Here is a 19543-nt window from a genome sequence, read left to right as displayed (position 1 = left end):
TGTGAGATCCTGGCCAGTTTGTGTCCCTGGCCCTCTCTTCCTGATTACAAAATGATCCACCTTCAATTCTTCACTCAGCCCTGTTGCTTGTCTGCTGGCAGCTACAAAGTGGAGGAATCTCCATGTGATTTCATGTCCAAAGCAAGGACCTACAAGGGACGTTATGTCAGTGTATGTGTCAGCCTCGTGACCTGCTCTCTGTCGCCGGTTCTGGTGGAAGACTCCAGCATTCGCATCTAAAGGCCGGTCATGGCCGGCATTCTGAAAGGCCGGTCTAGGGTCATTGGGCACCTCTTCGGGGATAGGGAACGCTGCGATTGATCGCTCTGCGATCCTACTGACACCTGCCTTTGACCCACCTGTAGGTCACGACCCTGAATTTGAAAAACCCTGCTGTAGATGGTGCTTGATGCAGCCACAGTGTGCCAGGAGAGAGGCAGCATGGTAGCATTGTGGATAGCACAATTGCTTCACAGCTCCAGGGTCCCAGGTTCGATTCCCGGCTTGGGGCACTGTCTGTGCGGAGTCTGCATATCCTCCCCGTGTGTGCGTGGGTTTCCTCCGGGTGCTCCGGTTTCCTCCCACAGTCCAAAGATGTGCAGGTTAGGTGGATTGGCCATGATAAATTGCCCTTTGTTTAAGAGGCTAGATGGCATCCAAACAAAAACTGCTTTTGTCCTGGGTGGTGTCAGGTTTCTTGATTGTTGTTGGGTCTCTACGCATCCTTGTAGATGGTGGAAAGGTTTTGGAGAGTCAGGAGGTGAGTTATTTTGCCACAGAATTCTCAGCATCTGACCTGCTCTTGTAGCCACAGTCTTCTTATGGCTGATCCAGTTAGGTTCTTGGTCAATGGTAACACCTAGGATGTTAATGGTGGTGATTAATGTGGTTTCTGAATTGTTGTTGGAAGAGACATTGCATACTACATAGCTGTATTAAACCACTACAAAAATTTAAAATTAGTTGCCAGTGTTTCAAAAGGGAGGCTTGCCAGCACCTTCTCAGTCTTGTCAGTGCCAGCCATACCCTGAGAAAAACTTTTAACAGAGCTGTTCCAGTTTATTTGCAGTCTTCCCAATAAACTGGGACAAAAAGTAGAACTAGAAACAGTTACCTCTATTAGAGGGGAAGTACACTATTAAATTGTAGTATTACTTATAAGATAACAGATATTTTACATTTTTGTTTTTAAATGTGAGTTTAAAACGTGAGGAGTACCTTGCACAGGACCGCTTTGCCTTCAGCAGTACTTTTTCACTAACTTTTTGTCAACTGCCTAGAAAAACAATGGGCGGAATTCTCTTCCCCCTCCCCCACGCCAGGTGGGAGAATCGCCGGGGAGCCGCGCGTGTCCCGCCACGCCGCCTCGACGCCAGCACGCGATTTTCCCACGCCCCTCAAACCGGCGCGGCGAGAATCATGGCTGGCCGCTGGGAGAATTGCTGCTAGCCGTTTGCAACGGGCGAGAAGCGATTCTCCGGCCCGGGTGGGCCGAGCGGCCTGCCCAATACGATGGGTTCCCGCCGGCGCCAGCCACACCTGGTCGCTGCCGGCTGGAACAGCGCGGGAACCCTAGGGGGGGGGGGGGGGGGGGGCCTGTGTGGGGCGGGGGGAGGTGAGGGGGGTTCCTGCACCGGGGGGGCCTCAAATGGGGTCTCTGAAGGAGGACTTCCTTTCCTCCGACACCCCGCAAGATCCATCCAACATCTTCTTGCGGGGCAGCCTCGGGGAGGACGGCAACCGCGCATGCACGGGTGATGTCATTTACGCTGCACCGGCCATGTCATTTACACGGCGCTGCTTTTACGTGGCGCCAAGGCCCGGCGTAAATGACGCGACGCTGCTCTTAGCCCCCCGGGGGCTGGAGAATAGTGGGCTGGGAGCGGGCTCCGACACCGGAGTGAAACACTCCGGTTTTCACTCCAGCGTCGGCACTTAGACTCCCGATGGGAGAATTGCGCCCAATATATTGCATTGAGGCCATTTTCATGAATACTGCAACACCAAATAATTATGGGATATGTATTTATGCCAAGATTTTGCAAAATTGAATTCCTAACTTCAAATATAAAAACTTAGGCAGTAGGCGAATAGCGGCTGAGCTTTTCTCCTTTGGAAGGAAAGTAACTGCATCCATTTGTACAAATGCCATTGAACTATTTTTGTGTCATAAACAACATTGATTGTCTTGATACTGATCTTCTCCAATTCTTTTAAAATGATTTAATTGTGTCTAGTTTCATCATAAAATAACTTCCTGTGTCTTGTACGTTTCTCATCACCAGAGGCACCTGTATTCTTTGTTAATGTTAGTGCCTCTGCTTCCACCAAAGTACAGTCATTTCAAATTTCCATGACAAAACTTCGAACTGAGGCTAGTAATTCTGAAGCACTCAAAAAAGTTCATCAACATTTTGCAGTGATTTTCTGACATCATTAATTCTCCGAAGTAAACAATTCCACAAAACAGTAAAAACATCAATTTTGTACTTTTCAAACTTCTCTGCTAAGTATTTTGCTTCAACATTTACAGTAGTTTCTCTGAATTTGATGGAACTATGTCTGATAATCATTCCTTGATATTGACAAAGTTCAGTCAGAACAGCATCTGCAAGAGTGAAACCTGGGGCGAAATTGTCCACCAACGGCGTGATGTCCGCCGACTGGCGCCAAACACGGCGCCAATCAGACGGGCATCGCGCCGGCCCAAAGGTGCGGAATGCTCCGCATCTTTGGCGGCCTAGCCCCAACATTGAGGGGCTAGGCCGACGCCGGAGGGATTTCCGCCCCGCCAGCTGGCGGAAATGGCGTTTGTTGCCCCGCCAGCTGGCGCGGAAATGCGGCGCATGCGCGGGAGCGTCAGCGGCCGCTGACAGTTCCCCGGCACATGCGTGGGAGCGTCAGCGGCCGCTGTCAGTTTCCCACGCATGCGCAGGGGGGAGAGTCTCTTCCGCCTCCGCCATGGTGGAGGCCGTAGCGGAGGCGGAAGGGAAAGAGTGCCCCCACGGCACAGGCCCGCCCGCGGATCGGTGGGCCCCGATCGCGGGCCAGGCCACCGTGGGGGCACCCCCCGGGGTCAGATCGCCCCGCCCCCCCCCCCAGGACCCCGGAGCCCGCCCACGCCGCCTGGTCCCGCCGGTAAATACCAGGTTTGATTTACGCCGGCGGGACAGGCAATTTCTGGGCGGGACTTCGGCCCATCCGGGCCGGAGAATCCATCAGGGGGTCCCGCCAATCGGTGCGGCCCGATTCCCGCCCCTGCCCAATCTCCGGTACCGGAGACTTCGGTGGGGGCGGGGGGCGGGATTCACAGCGGCCTACGGCCATTCTCCGACCCGGCGGGGGGTCGGAGAATGACGCCCCTGATGTCAAAAATTCTTTTGACTGTCAAATGTTTTCCATGTTGATTTCCATGTGTGCAGTCACACACATAGTGGCTCCTGCCAGTGTACTCTGATTTTGGCCCTTTTCACACAGTGATGTTTGGGAGGAAATCTGAATATTTTAATTGAATAAGGTCCCCACATAAAAGTAATGCCCAACAGTATCATACAAAGTAGCAGACGGGCAAAGAATTGTCATCGGACTCAGGGAAGCCCCTCGAACCTTGGTGAAGAAAATGGTGGAGGCTCCTGCTGTGACTTTGGCCTCTCCGTGAACAGCCAAGATGCTGGCAAGCTTCTTGACAGATCAATTCAAAAAGCTGCAGTAGGAAGGTTTCGAGGACTTCGAGAAGGCGATGGAAAGTGCTCTCGCCCTCATCCGTGTGGCCTTGGAGAAGACGGATCGGAAGGTAAAGGAGCAAGGCGCGGTGATACAAAGGGTGGATGTCGGACTCACGGACTAGAGTGACCGGATAGTTTTCCTGGGGGCGGAGATGGCCTTACTGGCTGAAGGTCATAAAGTGTCAAAGGCCAAGGTGGACGATCTGGGAAAACCACTCCAGGCGGCAAGGTTTAAGAATCAGTGAGTTGCCGGAAGGTCTGAAGGGCCCAAATCCTATGGACGACATGTCCAAGCTGTTTGGGAAGATGGTGGGGGAGGGGGGATTGCTATACACCTGAATTGGACTGGGCCGATCGGTCGCTAAGGCTGAAGCCCCGATGTGGGAACTACCACGGGTGATCATAGTCAGGTTTCACAGGTACCAAGACAAGGAACAGGTCCCAAGGTGGGCGAAGGACCATCAAGACTCTAGATGGGAAGTGTAATAATCCACAGGAGGCAGGGGTTCCGTCACCACCAGTATTTATTTGCAATAACTTATATACAAGAGCAGCTTCAAACAGTGCTGCTAGCATTCAAGTCAACTTAAGACTGCCTCACAAAGCCTACACAGGTGCTTATATGGGGCCCCTAAATGAGCTATCATTGAGGGAGCTCATACTCCAATTGGCCAACCAATAATGCCAATTGGAGGTCATTACACCCCTCCCCCCAAGGTCTGAGGAATTCCTGCCAGCTGGCATTCCTCTGAGCTTCTTCTTGCTCCTCCTGTCCGGGTCTGTCACCTCTGTGTCGTCCGCCGGGTCGTCGTTCGACGTGGGTGGTGTGTACCTTATAGGTGCCCGTCTTTTCCTTGACGACCTCCTTGGAAGTTGTACTTCCTCCTCCTCGGGGAGAGGTATCGCGTCGGCCTCGTCGAACGTGTCCATCCCCGACTCTGACGACTGGGTCTGGAGAAATTGCTGGGGTCTGGGTATCTTTCCTGTCTGAGCTATCCCAGCTTGAGGCGGTCCTGCTTCGACTGCCTCCAGGTGTGGTTCCGCTGCCCTTATTTGGTCTAGGTGTTTCTTCAGCACCTTACCTCTTATCGAAACTTTATATGATATGGGCCCTGTTTGGGACTCTACCGTGCCTTTGACCCACGTTGGTCCATTCCCATAATTCTTGACCCAAACCGGTGCCCCCACCTGGAAATGTCTCTGCTGCCGACTATTATCACGCCCCCTGCGTTGGACCTCCTGTTGTTTCTCCACTTTCCCCATTAAATTTGGGAAAAGGAGACTCAGCCTCGTTCGCAGCCGCCTTCCCATTAAGAGTTCAGCTGGCCCGTTGTGGAATGCGGTGTGGTCCTGTAATCAAACAGCCAGCGGGAGAGCTTTGTGTCCATTGACGCCGGCTGCTTCTTGAGTCCTGCTTTTAGTGTCTGGACCGCTCTCTCTGCCAGGCCGTTGGACGCTGGATGGTAAGGGGCCGTTTTGATGTGGCGGACTCCGTTTCCCTTTAGGAATTTTCCAAATTACCCACTTGTGAATGCCGTTCCGTTGTCCGACACCAATACCTCCGGAAGCCCATGTGTTGCAAACGAGGCCCTGAGCTTTTCAATTGTCGATGCTGTGCTTGCCGCGTTTACCCGGTGGACATCCAACCATTTGGAGTGGGCGTCCACTATCACCAAAAACATTGAGCCCATGAAAGGGGCGGCGTGGTCAATATGTAGGCGGGTCCACGGTCTGCCTGGCCATTCCCACGGGTGCAATGGCGCAGCTGGTGGCACTCTTTGCCCCTGTTGGCACTCCTGGCACCGACGTACCAAGGCTTCTATGTCTGTGTCCAATCCTGGCCACCAAACATAGCTTCGAGCTAGCACCTTCATTTTAGACACCCCTGGGTGTCCGTGATGTAACTCGGTTAAGATTGCCCGACGGCCCTGAGCTGGGACTATTACCCGGGCTTCCCATAATAGGATACCATCTTTTACGGTCATTTGGTCCCTTCTGCTCCAGTATGGGTGCATCTGGGGCTCCACTGGTTTCTCCAGTTCCCCTGATAGCAGTAAATGCTTCATCTTGGCTAAAACTGGGTCTTTTTGCGTCCACAACCGAAGATGTTGTGCGTCCACTGGTAGGGGGTCCACAAAATTTAGAGTCATTACTGTCTCCTCTACTTTCGGTATTAGCGGCGGGGTGTCTGGGAGGGGAAGTCTGCTCAAAGCGTCTGCATTTGCTACTCGCGTTCCCGGTCTGTGCTCCAGAACGTATCTATACGCCGCCAGTAGCAATGCCCAGCGTTGGATTCTAGCTAATGCAATCGGGGGTATTGACTTGTTTTCTTTTAATAACCCTAATAACGGCTTATGGTCTGTCACTGTGGTGAATTTCCGCCCGTACAGATACTGGTGAAATTTGTTGACTGCAAATATCACCGCCAGTCCTTCCTTCTCGATTTGGGCGTACGTTCTCTCAGCCATCGCCAAGGTCCTCGAAGCATAGGCTATTGGCCGCTCTTCCCCATTCCTTCCTCTATGGGCGAAGACGGCTCCTACCCCGTAAGGTGATGCGTCACACGTGACCACCAACTCCTTCCTTGGGTCATAATGCTCTAGGACATTTTCGGATGACAGCTGTTCCTTAATGTCCTTAAATGCTCGGTTTTGGCGGGCGAACCATTTCCATTCTTGGCCCTTTTTTAGTAGCTGGTGGAGGGGTTCTAAGATGGACGCCCTATTTTCAATAAATTTGCCATAATATGTTATCAATCCTAGAACTGATCGTAGCTCCTGGACCGTGGTGGGAGCTGGGGCTTCTTTTATTGTCCTTACTCGGTCTTCCAATGGGTGTAAGCCCGACTCATCTACTTTATATCCCAGGTACGTCACTTGTGGGGCCAGAAAAACACATTTTTCTCTTTTCAGCCGTACACCTGCCTTTGCGAAACGCCTGAGCACTTCCTCAAGTGTTCCCTGTTTGTCCTACCCGTGATCAAGTCATCGTCCAAATAAATCGCCACCTGCGGTAGTCCCTGCAGAATATTTTCCATCGTACGCTGGAATATAGCACAGGCTGATGACACTCCGAAGGGTAACCTAGTATAACGAAAAAGTCCCTTCAGGGTGTTGATCGTAGCGAACTTCTGGGAGTCCTTGTCCAGTTTTAACTGCAGGTAGGCGTGGCTCATGTCCAGTTTCGTGAACAAACTCCCACCTGCCAATTTGGCATATAGGTCGTCTATTTTCGGGATCGGGTATTTGTCCAGCAGTGCGTATTTGTTTACCGTCTGTTTGAAATCTCCACAGAGACGTATCGAGCCGTCTGGCTTCAAAATTGGTACCACCGGCGCTGCCCATTCCGAGAACTGTACTGGTCTGATAATGCCGTCGCGCCGTAACCTTTCTATTTCGACATCTACTTTCTTCCTTAATGCAAAAGGTACCGGCCTGGCCTTACAAAATTTCGGAAGGGCTTCTGGGTCCACGTGCAAAATTGCTTTGGCGCCTATAATTTCCCCCAAACCTTCTTGGAAGACCTCCGGGTATTTTTGGAGTACTCCACTCAACTGCCCGCTTCCACTCTGGAAAATTTTCATCCAATCTAAGTTTAGGTCTTTCAGCCAGTTCCATCCTATTGAGTTCAGTCCGGAGCCCTCTACTATCGTCAATGGTAATCTGAGCAATTGTTTGTCATATTCCACAGGTACACGAGTTGTGCCTAGAACTTCCAGGGATTCCCCCGTGTAGGTTTTAAGTTTTGTCGATGTTTTTGTTGGGTTAGTGGCTGGAGTCCATCTTTGATTTTTTTAAATGCTGCCACTCCCATTACTGATACGGCCGCACCCGTGTCTATTTCCATTATTGTCGGCTGACCATTCACCCGTGGGGTAATCTTAATAGGTTCTGCTTTCTTCGTCGCAATATTATATAACAACTGTTCCCCTACGGAGGAGGATGGGGCATCTAGGTTATGTACTTCCCTGCGTCCCCACCTGCTATTCCTCTTTTGCCACCTCCGTCTATGGTTTCTGTCGCTGTTACCCCACTCTGGTGTCAGAAACGGTCCTTCTCTGTTGGGGGAGCCTCAGCCGTTAGTTCCCTCTGTCTCCAATTAGTCCTAGCAGACTTGGGGGCAGTTCTGGGGTTTTCCTTTGGCCCTCTGTTCCTCCGGCTTTTCCTGAGGGCGGCTATCTGGTAGCTGGACCCATTGTGGTAGTCCCTCTCCCAGGTATCTACCTCCATTGGCGTGCCCTGTAGTTCCTGCGCCCCACTTGCTGCCTTTTCTAGGGACAGTGCGAGCTGTAACCCCCGCCTGCAGTCTAGCTGTGTTTCCGCCAACAGGCGCTTCTGTATTTGGAGGTCATTTATGCCACACACTAACCGGTCCGAAGCATTTCATTTAGCGTCGGGCCGAACTCACATTTTTCCGCCAGCCTTCTCAGGCGGGTCAAGAAATTTGTGACTGACTCTCTGTCTTCCAGCTTCGTTGTGTAGAATCTGTACCCACGCAAAATGAGGGGTGGTTTTGGGTCATAGTGCTCTTCCACCAATTTTGTTAATTCTTGGAACGGTATCGTGTCCGGCGTATCGGGATAAGTTAGACTACGTATAATGGCAAAGGCTGAGGGTCCGCACGCCGACAGCAGTATAACCCGTTTCCTTCCGTCCTCCGTTATCTCATTGGCCTGGAAAAAGTAACACATTTTCTCCACATACTGGGACCAGTCCTCAATAGTCGGGTCGAATGCATCCAACTTCCCCAAAATGGTCATTTTTGAAAGAGCAAGGCTTACCCTCTGAGTGCGGCAGCTGGTCTCCGCAAGGTTCTTCGTTTACCTCGTCGCCACTGTAATAATCCACAGGCGGCAGGGGTTCCGTCACGGGTGATCATAGTCAGGTTTCACAGGTACCAAGACAAGGAACAGGTCCCAAGGTGGGCGAAGGACCATCAAGACTCTCTAGATGGGAAGTGTAATAATCCACAGGAGGCAGGGGTTCCGTCACCACACCAGTATTTATTTGCAATAACTTATATACAAGAGCAGCTCCAAACAGTGCTGCTAGCATTCCAGTCAACTTAAGACTGCCTCACAAAGCCTACACAGGTGCTTATATGGGGCCCCTAAATGAGCTATCATTGAGGGAGCTCATACTCCAATTGGCCAACCAATAATGCCAATTGGAGGTCATTACAGGAAGCCCACGTCATCAGGATATATCAGGACATGCGAGCAGAGCTGGTTAGAAGGCATGCGGCATTCAACAATGCCAAGGCCACGTTGTACAAAAGTAATGGACAATTTGGTGTTTTGTACCTGACTCATCTTTGAGTGACTATTAAAGAGCTGAAGGAAGCGGATGAGGTTGTAAAGAAACATGGACTGGGGCAAACTAATTTGTGAATTGTTAGGTGCATTTAATCTGTATTTATTGTGGGCGAGGGAACGCGGTTATGGGGATTTGCTGGGGAATCTTTCTGGGTGAGTTTGTATTTTTTGGGTTGTTTGCGGGGTGGGCATCGGTTTCTTTTTCCCTCTATCTTTCTATATTAAAGTTGGATGTGGGCAGGGGGCAGGATGTTGGTATGATTATTTTTCTATTTTTTTTACCCACTGCGGGGTCACTCTGCTAGCTGTAAAGTTAGTTAATGGGAGTGGAGGAGTGGAGATATCTGCAGCTCCTTACCTTTTAGATAATGAGCTCAAGATTTTTGTTTTTGTTTTTTGTGGTGTTGGGGGTGGGGTGGGGGTGGGGGGGGAGTATATGGGCCTTTGTTCTCCTCTGAGCTGTTTATGGAGAGGTAGACTGTTGACGGTAACAAATTATTTGTCTTTGTTTTGGTTTATGGGAGGTAGGTAGCCATCTTGTGTGGGGCTGAGTTGCAGTTGGATTATCCCCCTCCAAACTTCATCTGTTCCATAAAGACCAATATCACCATCGCTACGGCATCCCCGTGGAAGTTTATTTATCTGAGGGCTAAGGAGTACTCACACATCCATCGAATCTACTCCCAACCTCTTTATGGTGGGTAAATCTTTTCCTGGGTGAAGGGGTGAGTTACTTAGCAATGTTATTTCAGATCATGCTCTGCATTCTGTGGATCTGATGTTGGAGTCAGGCTCCGCTCAGTGACCCCTGTGCAGATTGGACATGGTGTTGCTGGTGGAAAAGGGATTCTGTGAGCATATACCCTCCGCCATTAAGGAGTACATTAGGTTCAATAGGAACGAGGCAGTTTCACCTTCCACGCTGTAGGAGGCTTTGAAGGTGGTCATGAGGTTGGGGGGGGGGTGGGGGGAGCGGGGAAGAGACAATCTCCTACAAGGCATATAAGGATAAATATGGAAGGGTGGAGAGGCAGAGGCTGGTGGATTCAATTCTAGTGGATTGCCAGAACTTGAATGCCCCGAAACCAGAGTGTGTTCTGAGTTGCCCTGCCATTATAATGATAAAGTCATTGTGGGTTCTGCGCATTAAAAATTGGTCTTCCCTGAGCCACAACATTGATAACTTTTTAAATGTTCTTCAAGAAGCTTGTTAAATTCACTGAGATATTCAAGGCAGGAATAAAAAGTTACCTCTTCAACTTGACACTGACAATTCATCATATCCTCTAGAGGTAGTCCCAAGGAAAACAGCAGTTTGACTGTGACAATGACACGTCTCGGTACTTATCTCCAGGAAGAACACTCCTTTTCAAAGTGATATGATAACGCAGAATCAATTCTCCCAGATAATTTACATCATTAAACGAATGCACATGTCCATAATATGACTTTTGAAAGTTTCATGATCAGTACTATCTCTTCCAACATTTTTCCTGTTGGAGCACCCATCTGCAAATCATTGTTTCGCTTTACTAGGATCAGGGAATAATTTGCAAACGCAACAGTGGACTGCCTTCAGCAGTTTCTGAAAAAAACAACCTATTTCTCCTTTCTGTTATGCCATTTCCCTTCACCCTCAGAAAATGGTGCTCAAACGGCCTCCGGTGACAGGGATGTGCTGAGAAGTCGCACATCAGGTGGCTCTCCTCCCGTGAACCTGAAAAATAGGGGGCTGAATTCTCCACCGTCGGGATTCTCCATTTTGCCGGCGGCCAGGGGTTTCCCGACGGCGTGGGGCTGCCCTACAATGGGAAACCCCATTGACCAGCCGGCGAAATGGAGAATCCCGACGTCGTGCGGCATCGGAAAACAGAGAAACCCGCCCAGGCACTTTTTGCCTGAAAAACACACAAACGATATAAATCATCCTCATACCACTAACAAAACGAAGAAAGAAGTAAGGATGCCAAACAACCGCCAGTCCAGAGCACGAGTGGAGACCAGAAGTGGAAAAAGTCTGTACAAACAGCAAACGATTGAACCGATTGGCACACAAGGCGGCGAAGCTCGGACTTCGCCAGAGTGAGAGGAACCGACCCGCCGCACGAGAAGCCCCCCCACACCAGGGGATGGGTGGAGAATATTCCTCTCAAGAGAGCTGAAGGAACACTGAAAGGAAACAAAATCGGACATACAAGTTGCGGTGAAGGGTGCGGTGGCCGAAGCTCTGACAAACATGCACGTGGCCCTGGACAAAGCCGAAAAGTGACTGGGGGCCCAGGAGGTAACAATTAAAGATCTGGAGAGGGCTGCAACTTATCAGAGCGACCGGATCATCGCCCTGGAAAAGGAGGTGACAAGGCTGGTTGTGACACAAGGCAACCTGAGAGGAAAGGTAGAGGACCAGGAGAACCGGTCAAGGTGGGCAGAACCTGCGAATCATGGGCCTACAGGAGGGGATCAAAGGTAGAAATCCCACAGACTATGTGGCCCAAATGCTGGGTAACCTGGTGGGAAAAGACAGCTTCCCCAACCAGAAATCGACAGCATACCGGTTGCTCTGACCAAAGCTCAAAACCGGGGAATAGCCGAGGGTGATAATTGCAAATATGCACCCCACCAGGACCATGAAAGAATCCTGCGTTGGGCCAGGCAGTCCAAAAACTGCAGCTGGGAAGGTCACAAGATCTGGACCTATTAGGACAATAGGGCTGACCTGGCCAAGCGCCAGGCTGAATTTTTTTAATTAAAATTTTTTGTAATTAAAAAATAAATTTAGAGTACCCAATTCATTTTTTTCCAATTAAGGGGCAATTTAGCGTGGCCAATCAACCTAGCTTGCACATTTTTGGGTTGTGGGGGTGAAACCCACGCAAACACTGGGAGAATGTGCAAACTCTACATGGACAGTGACCCAGAGCCGGGATCGAACCTGGGACCTCGGCACCGTGAGGCCACAGTGCTAACCCACTGCACCACTGTGCTGCCCCGCCAGGCTGAATTTAACAAAGCGAAGGCTGCACTGTACAGAAACAGCATGAGATTCAGAATGCTGCACCCAGCCAAGCTCCAGGTCACATATCAAGGCAGGGAGCACATTTTCACGGTCCCTGCGGATGCTGACAAGTTCGCCACAGAGAACAAACTGGAGAAATGGCAGCAGGGGCAGCACTGAAGAGCCCGCAAAATGAGACTCTTAAAACACAATGTTTTAACAAAAAAGTTTACTCCCTTTTACAGTCTGTACAGCCAACAGTAGACCATCACCACAGGGACCGCTTAATGCGGGAGAACACTGCCTTGATTTGGAGATGACAGTATTAAGAGAAGGAAAGATTAGCTGAGCACAAGGAAAGGCGAGGGAAATGGCAGACAGGGAGCCAAGAGATCGGGCAACGGGAGGATGTGCAACAAGCCCCAGGAGGGGGGGGCCACCACACATGAATACGAGAGAGAGGCCGCGGCACGTCCCCTGCAACAGGGAAGGTGCCTGGCCAGAGTGGGGGTGGGGGTGTAGACAACAGGTACAGAGGGGTAACTAGGTGAAGAAGCAGGGGGAAAGGGGAAGAGAGGGAGGTTAGCTACGGGATAGGGGAGAAAAAGACATGGGGGGAGAGAAGATACAACAGGCCACACATGGCGACTTGGAACAAGATGACAGTGCAAGCAACCACTTGGAGGTTCCCTGGACAAAGGGAAACCCTGGAGTGCAGGGACTCACCCACATGGCGAACTCACAGTGATTGTGGCCATCTTGGACAGCCTCCTAACAAAGAGAAATTCCGCAGTGTAGGGGCACGCCTAACGGTAAATATGGTTGATCCCGCAGGAACGGGGGGGACAAAATACCCCCATTAGGATAGTCACCTGGAACATCAGGGGACTTAACAGCCCAGTGAAAAGATCCAGAGTCTTCACCCACCTGAAAAGCATGAAAGCCGACATAGTCTTGCTCCAAGAGGCACAGCTGAGGGAGAAAGACCGACTGTGGGTAAGGAAGGATTGGGTGGGACAGACCTACTATTCCTGCTACGGGACGAGGGCCGGGGGTAGCCATTTTGCTAAATAAGAGTACGATGTTCACGGCGACAAAGACGGTTACAGACCCAGGGGGATGGTACGTCGTGTTCAGCGGTGTCCTGGACGTGGCACTGGTAGTCTTCATTAACGTGTACGCTCCCAACTGGGACGACACGGAGTTTATAAAGAAGATCATGGCAGAAACCCCCGACATAGATTCATACCGTCTTTAACTGTGTACAGGACCCACGGATGGACAGGTCGAACCCCAAAACAGGAAAGACCTCCAATATGGCGAAGGAACTCAGCCTATTCATGGAGCAGATGGGGGCAGTGGGCCCATGGCGATTCACCCACCCACGGGGGAAGGAGTTCTTCTTCTCCCAATTACATAACATTTATTCACGGATTGACTTCTTTGCAGTGGAGAAATCAGTGCTTCAAGGGCTATTGTAATCTCCGAGCAATCTCCACATTACATGGATGTGAGGTTGGAGACGGGCCATGCCCAACGTTCCCCCATGGAAGTTGGACACGACCCTACTGGCCGATAAGGCTTTCTGCGAGAAGACATCACAGGCCATAGACAAGTATATTACTAATAACCCGAATGGGGAGGTCTCACCCTCCATGTTCCTAGAGGCGCTGAAGGCTGTGATCAGGGGACAAATTATCGCTTCTAAATCATGGAGACATAGGGAAGAGAGGGCGGCTAGGCAACAGCTGGTCGACTCCATACTGTAGGTATTCCGGCGATACTCCAAGGGCACGACCGTCGACCTCCTAGCGGAGAGGAAATAGCTGCAGATGGACTTTGGCCTGCTATCGACAAGGAAAGCAGTGCACCAACTCCGCCAGGCATGGAGGTCCCTGTACGAGCACGGAGACAAGGCCAGCTGCCTGCAGTCTACAGCTGAGAAAGCAGGCCACCACGAGGTAAAAAGCACACATTAGGGTTAGCAGAGGAAAATTAGTAGCAGAGCTGGACAAGGTCAACCAGGCTTTTGGGACCTTCTACTGGGTGCTGTACACCAGCAGGGGACTTGGGGATGAAGCAGTTCCTTAATGGTCGTGATATGCGAGAAGTGTGGGAAGACAGAAAACGGGCCTGGAAGCACCGTTAGAACTGGGAGAGTTACTGTAGAGTACTAGCTCTATGCAGGCGGGGAACGCACCGGGACCAGATGGTTTCCCGGCGGACTTCTACAAAAGATTCGCAACTGCACTGGCCCCGCACCTGCGGGAGATGTTCACAGATTCGCTGGCAAGGGGCACCCTGCTCCCTAAGTTAGCACAAGCCTCAATCTCGCTGATACCGAAAAAAGACAAAGACCCAACAAAATGCGGTTCCTACAGACCCATCTCACTGCTAAATGTAGACGCGAAGATATTGGTCAATATCCTAGCCAAAAAGCTGGAGGACTGCATACCAGAGGTGGTAGCAGAAGACCAGGTGGGCTTTGTCAAGGGTAGACAGCTGCTAACATCGAACATCAGGCAGCTGCTAAATGTGATCATGACCCCAACCTGAGGTGATTGTCTCCCTGGACCCCGAAAAGGCCTTCGATAGAGTCGAATGGAAGTACCTCATAGAGGTACTGGAGCAGTTTGGGCTAGGAACAGACTTCACCGCCTGGGTGAAACTCCTGTACAATGCTCCCACAGCATGCGTACGGACAAATACCACCAGCTCTAACTACTTCCAGCTGCATAGAGGCACAGGCAGGGATGCCCGTTATCCCCGCTATTGTCCGCCCGAGTGATTGAACCATTCGCGATCGTGCTTACGGCGGCAAAGAATTGGAAAGGGCTCCTGAAGAGGGACCTCCCTCCGGGCCCCAGCCACAGAGGCTCTCCCATCCCCACCTAATAAATATTCAACAAACCCAGTGGTGGTGGCAACATTCTGGTTGTGGAACCAACTGTGACAGCATTTCAGACTAACCAAAATGTCCGACAAAGCCCCGATCTGCAATAACCACAGGTTTATGCTGGTGACTATGGATGCAACTTTTAAAAGGTGGAGACAGGACGGAGGGACGGTGACGGTTAGGGACTTTTACACCAACAACAAGGCTCGAAGAACTAACAGAAAGATTCCAACTGTGGGGGGGGAACAAACTCAGGTATTTACAAATCAAAAATTTCCTACGAAGGGAAACAAGCATGGCAATCACTCCTAGAGGACCTGTTAGACGCGGGCATCTTTGGGAAAGGGAACTGTGGGGACCTGTACGGGTGACTGCTGAGGGGAGCTAACACAAAACTGTACGAGACGAGGGAGAAGTGGGAGGAGGACTTGGGGTTTGAAATCACAGTAACTTCATTGCAGTGTTAATGTTAGCTTACTTGTGACATTAATAAAGATTATATATAGGTGGAGACTCTGGAGCGAAGCACTGCACAGGGTCAACTCCACCTCCACATGCACAAGGCTAAGCCAATGCAGCTAAAGGTGGTACACAGAGCCCACTTAACCAGAACCTGAATGAGCAGGTTCTTCCCGGAGGTGCCAAGGAAGCCCAGCCAACCATACCTACATGTTCTGGTCCTGCCCCAGACTTATTTGGTTCTGGACAGCCTTCTTCGAGGCAATGTCCAAGGTGGTGGGGATGAGAGTGGATCCATGCCTGAGAGTGCCAGTCTTCGGGGTATCAGAACAGCCAGATCTATTCATGGGGAGGAGGGCCGTTGCCCTTGCCTCTCTAATTGCCACCGGAGAATCCTGCTCGGCTGGCGGTCAACAGCACTACCCCACTGCCACTGCTAATACCGCAAGGAAAAAAAAGAAGGGAAACAATGTATGTAAATAGATGAAACCGATATCTGTGTAAATAGTTTAATTTTACTTTTTTTTTGTTTCATCTCCTAATGTATGTTCACATTGATATATCTGCTCTGTAACCCAAACATTAAAAAAAAAAGAAAATGGTGCTCAAACTGCTTTCGGCTTCGAACGTCAAACTCTTTTCACTGGTCTATTTATTAAAAATATTCAATCATATCCAGTGGAACAGATTTTGGCCATAAGACAATGTCTTCAGGATAGGTTTCGACCCTCACTTCAGCAGCAGAAGAACAATGAGCTTGAGCAGTATCTCGTAGTTCCATTCCCATTTCAGAGTCCATATCTTATTCAAGATTTTCAAGAGATGTGTCATCTCTGGAAATCGGCAGGTCAAACTCATCAGACAAGTCACCAAAGCCTTTTGTGGATGTTGTTGTTGAGGATGAATGTGCAGTTTGGGCACTGCTCAATACTTCAAACCTTTTAAAGTGTCAAAATATCTTTTTACCTAGCTTCGTCCTCTTGCCTCATCTTCAGCGTCCTGCGTTATTGACTTTGAGATTCATCGTGTCTCATCATATTCTGGGGTTGATCTGTCTTGATTTCAACAAATCACGAATAGGTTTTCAGAATCTTCAGTTGAGTGAAACTTCCTTAAGCAAAAGCAGCCGATTGTCTAAGCTGCTCAAAGGCAATGACGAATTACACAAAGCTTACGAGTTAGTAGGAGGGTGGGTAGTCTTCAGAAATTGTGAAAAGAATTGGTGTGAGGATGAGCTGAACTTCGCTGCCAAAATCTGACCTGGCTGCTGGTAATTTTTGGAAAATCTGTGATGCCGATGGATGGTCAAGGGAAACGGGTATCATAAAGGACACCACAATCAGAGAGAAATGACTGACACCTAAAAATGCAGTAACGTCAACATGCCAGAACAACAAGAAGAAAGAAGATGTTGGTTGCTGCCCAGATCTCTCACTCTCAGCCCTACCTGACTGTCTCTGGCTCTGGTTGAGTCGCCCTGATCCTGCTGCTCCCCAATTCCCTAAGACACAACACCAACTCTTGCCTGGCCTTCTTCGCACCTCCCGACTGCTGCTCTGCTTACCTCTCGGTTCTCACTCGGGTGGCCGAGCCTCAATGACCGTGAGTACTCCTGGCTGGCTGCTGGCTATTTGGCCTGGCCTCTGCTCTCTTTCTTGCCCTCGCCGCCCAGTCCATTTGCTGCCTGGCCCAGCTCTCTCAGGCCTGCTGCCTGGCTGACCTCGCCTCTTTTCAAGTCGCCCTGCTACTGCTGGCCACTGCTCCCTGATTCCCTGAAACATGACGCCGGTGCTTACCTGGCTTTCTTCGCACCTCCTGACTGCTGCTCTGCTCACCTCTCACTCGGGTGGCCGGACCTCGAGCCTCGACAACTGCATGTGCTCCAGGCTGACTGTTGCTGCTGGACATCTGACCTGGTGGCCTCTGTTCATTTTGGTTGGTTGCTTGCTCACCCTCCTCAGCCTCTCGACGGTGGTTGGCCTCGCCTTGCTGAAGGCTTCGCAGGCTCGCACCCCAATATTAGGTTGATGACCTCACTTTTTCCTCTGGCTGCCCGCCAGACCGAATGCCAGAATCTTGGCTGCTCCTATGTACCGTTACTCAATGATAGTTCAGAAACTTCACACCAATTCAAGAGATATCAGTGTCTGAACTGCTCTATGTACCCACCACCTCTCAACGTCTGGCAAACTGTTTTCCTGCTCTGAAGGGGAGTCCACCAATCAGAGCCCGATGTTGTTCTGTGAGCCTCAGCAAACTAGAGTTACCAAGGCTTTGATTGGTGTTCCCACCACAACGGTCACCTCTCCGTATGGGCCCTCCTCATTGGCTGAGACCCTGCGCTGTAGCACTATATGTTTAATTGAAAATCCACCTCTGGTTAAATCAGTTACAGTAAGCAACTTCCTTTGAATAGCTTCACTGCAGAGTCTACAAACCAGCCTGTCATGAAGAGTATCATCAACTGTTGCACCAAATATTTAGCTGACCTTCTTAAAGTGAACTGTAAAATGCTTTCACCTTCTTCCTGACGACAACAGTGGAACCAGAACCTTTCTGCAATCAATAGCTGGTCTAAGAGAGAAATGTCCCTCAAAGATTTTTATTAATTTAATGGAGGACTTCGCTCCTGGTTTTGCTGAGTGACTAAACTTGTAGTAGCACAAACATTTTACGCCCTACTGAGCTGAGAAATGTTGCAGCATTTAGGTCCTCCGGTATCTGATTTGCTGAGAGAAATAATTGGAATCTTTCCTCATACAAGTTCCAAGTCTCACAATCTTCATCAAATGCATCCATGGCACTCATTTTTCCTCCCATTTTTGGATCCCGGCTCCTAGTGTGTACATTTCAACCAACTTCCTCCCTTCTGATTTAATTGAAAGTATGGCACAACTCTCCCCTTAATCACAAGCAGCGAGAATTTTTCTTCTGTTTTGCCTGACTGTAGCTAAGTGTAGTTTGACTTCCCCTGCCCCCACCACCGAGTAGCGGCCCATGCAGAGTCGGCAGACTCCAAAATCCCCCCAATCCTCATTGCCAGTTTTCTCTTTAGTGAAATTTCTTTGCTGCCTCAAAGAGAAAAGGTATGGAGGCACCCACACACTGGATTCTTGTAAAACACGGTGGGATGTTTATTGAGAGATGTTGCTCATGCAATTAAAGATGGTAAACAACCTGCATATCCAGCAGGAATGTATTCTCCAATACATAACACATCCTCATTCATCCCTTTGCTACCTCTAGGCTTGACCATACAATACACTGGGTGGCCTCCCACTTCTACTTCCATAGATTTGAGGTCATCCAAAAGTCTGCTATTCATGTCTTTCATTGCAACAGGTACGGTTCTTCCACCATCACTATGCTTGCTGATATTCTTTGACTCCAGGTTGAGCAACACCTCGATTTTAAAATTCTCATCATTGTTTTTTTAATCCATCCAAGGTCGCTTCCCTGTCTCTATAATCTCTGTCAGAAACACAATCCTTCAAGATATCTGAACTCATCTAATTCTGGTCTCCTGAGCAACCTCAATTTTAATTGTTTCAACATTGATATCTGGGGCTGGTTTAGCACAGTGGGCTAAACAGCTGGCTTGTAATGCAGAACAAGGCCAGCAGCGCAGGTTCAATTCCCGTACCGGCCTCCCCGAACAGGCGCCGGAATATGGCGACTGGGGGCTTTTCACAGTAACTTCATTGAAGCCTACTTGTGACAATAAGCGAGTATTATTATTATTATTATGTCCATGCCTTCACTTGTATGAGCCTTAAGCACTGGATTTCCCTCACTAAAGCTCTCTGCCTCTCTTTCCTCCTTTAAGATGCTCCTAATTCTTTGACCATCTGCATTCACATCTCTTTATGTGATTCGATGTCAAATTTTGCTTCATAACACACTTTGAAGTACCTTGGGACTCGTTTGTTTGATTTGTATCGTCATGCACACTATTTCTTCCTTTGGGAAACAGTGGGGAAATATTGGAAGGATTAGCAGGTTGATTAACAACCTGTTGAACTGCGTCATAAAAGCCTGTTCTGTGGCCAACAAGTCCCGGAGTGCGACTTTAACCCAGAGCTTTGGCTCAGAGCCAGGAGTGCGACCAACTGAGCCACAAGAGCCTCCCACTTTAGGATGCTTTACGTTAAATG

General features: G+C 49.8%; 1 protein-coding gene across 1 annotated transcript in view; it reads left to right on the top strand.

Annotated features, from left to right (window-relative positions):
* Positions 1-19543, top strand: part of ccdc39 (coiled-coil domain 39 molecular ruler complex subunit) — a 238313-nt gene that overhangs the window by 133734 nt on the left and 85036 nt on the right. The gene's annotated exons all lie outside the window — the stretch shown is intronic.

Source organism: Scyliorhinus torazame, chromosome 14, assembly GCF_047496885.1.
Source record: "Scyliorhinus torazame isolate Kashiwa2021f chromosome 14, sScyTor2.1, whole genome shotgun sequence".
Lineage (NCBI taxonomy): Eukaryota > Metazoa > Chordata > Chondrichthyes > Carcharhiniformes > Scyliorhinidae > Scyliorhinus > Scyliorhinus torazame.
The sequence above is the reverse complement of the archived record's forward strand: the minus strand, read 5'-3'. Positions and strand labels throughout refer to the sequence as shown.